Source organism: Polypterus senegalus, unplaced genomic scaffold (assembly GCF_016835505.1).
Source record: "Polypterus senegalus isolate Bchr_013 unplaced genomic scaffold, ASM1683550v1 scaffold_4958, whole genome shotgun sequence".
Classification (NCBI taxonomy): Eukaryota; Metazoa; Chordata; class Cladistia; order Polypteriformes; family Polypteridae; genus Polypterus; species Polypterus senegalus.
Genome location: NW_024379051.1, coordinates 1 through 1873, shown reverse-complemented (window position 1 = coordinate 1873; position 1873 = coordinate 1). Strand labels below are relative to the sequence as shown.

Sequence of the window (1873 nt, the reverse complement as noted above, 5' to 3'; positions counted from 1 at the left end):
AGTGTGAGACATTTTTTCATTATTAAAGTAAAAATCATTGCTATGGTTCAAAAAATGTGTCCTGTATGTTTCAAGGTAAGATTTCAACCCAGTCTTAAGCACCTTACACATTAAACAATACGTCAAAAAAAAACTAAATTGTCGTTGTCTGGAAATTAAAATTCACAATGCACAGTTGGACCCTGCATCAAGTATTTAATTTATGTGTTATTCTTATTTAATCCAAAGCATTTTGAAGAAAGAACACACCCACATAACGGGCATTCACCTCGCTTGGGAATCGAACTCGGGTCTCTGAGGAGCAACGGGCTTGCTGTGCACTGATTGGCTGAGCAGTCTGTGTCAACTATGCGCGATTGGCCCAGCGTGGCAGGCGAGAATTCTACCACTGAACCACCAATGCTAAACCTGAACAGTATTCGTGCGAGGATGATGACGATTGTTTCAAGCATAAATAAAGCCTTTTTGTTTTATTTTCATTTGGCAAGACGTTTTCCATTTAGCTCCTCACATCATATCATGTGAAGTATTATCGGTTTGATACTTCCAGTCAATTTTTTGCTTCTCCGTCTGATGTCAGTGGATTCTTCCTCCTGTCGTCATCTTGTAAATGTTCACTTGTACTACAGTTTCTGGATATTGCCCATTTAACTGGGTAAGGACCAAGAGTTCGGGAATGCAACTCAGCGAATTTGACCTTTGATCCGAAGCCTCTAAGCTTTTTACGGAAAAGTCTTTGAAAATGTTTACTTCAACTAAGATGGTGCGAAAATATGATGGAACGATGACGCAGTATGTCTTGTACATTTACAAACATGCTTGAAACTTTAGAAAGACAGGGCGACGGCTCAACTGCAACACATAGAAAATCGAGGACTCGCCGTTCTTTCAAAGGTTCACGCTATGAGCTGCCGGAGGACTTTCATCATGCGTCCGTGGGATTGCCACATTTTCTACACTTGCTCGATGGTCTCTATGTTCCACAGAAATTACAGTGAAGAGTGGAATTTGCCACATTGCGTCTTTGAAAAGTACTGCTGCATTGGCCGGGAATCGAACCCGGGCCTCCCGCGTGGCAGGCGAGAATTCTACCACTGAACCACCAATGCTAAACCTGAACAGTAATCGTGCGAGGATGATGACGATTGTTTCAAGCATAAATAAAGCCTTTTTGTTTTTTTTTCATTTGGCAAGACGTTTTCCATTTAGCTCCTCACATCATATCATGTGAAGTATTATCGCGTTTGATACTTCCAGTCAATTTTTTGCTTCTCCGTCTGATGTCAGTGGATTCTTCCTCCTGTCGTCATCTTGTAAATGTTCACTTGTACTACAGTTTCTGGATATTGCCCATTTAACTGGGTAAGGACCAAGATTCGGGAATGCAACTCAGCGAATTTGACCTTTAATCCGAAGCCTCTAAGCTTTTTACGGAAAAGTCTTTGAAAATGTTTACTTCAACTAAGATGGTGCGAAAATATGATGGAACGATGACGCAGTATGTCTTGTACATTTACAAACATGCTTGAAACTTTAGAAAGACAGGGCGACGGCTCGACTGCAACACATAGAAAATCGAGGACTCGCCGTTCTTTCAAAGGTTCACGCTATGAGCTGCCGGAAGACTTTCATCACGCGTCCGTGGGTTAGCCACATTTTCTACATTTGCTCGACGGTCTCTTTGTTCCACAGAAATTACAGTGAAGAGTGGAATTTGCCACATTGCGTCTTTGAAAAGTACTGCTGCATTGGCCGGGAATCGAACCCGGGCCTCCCGCGTGGCAGGAGATTTTACCACTGAACCAGCAATGCTAAACCTGAACAGTAATCGTGCGAGGATGATGAAGATTGTTTCAAGCATAAATAAAGCCTT

General features: G+C 42.1%; 1 non-coding gene across 1 annotated transcript; it reads right to left on the bottom strand.

Moving 5' to 3' along the window:
* Positions 1–1038: 1038 nt before the first annotated feature.
* Positions 1039–1109, bottom strand: trnag-gcc. Its single transcript has one exon. It is a non-coding gene; the product is annotated as a tRNA-Gly (tRNA).
* Between the last annotated feature and the right edge of the window lie 764 nt (positions 1110–1873).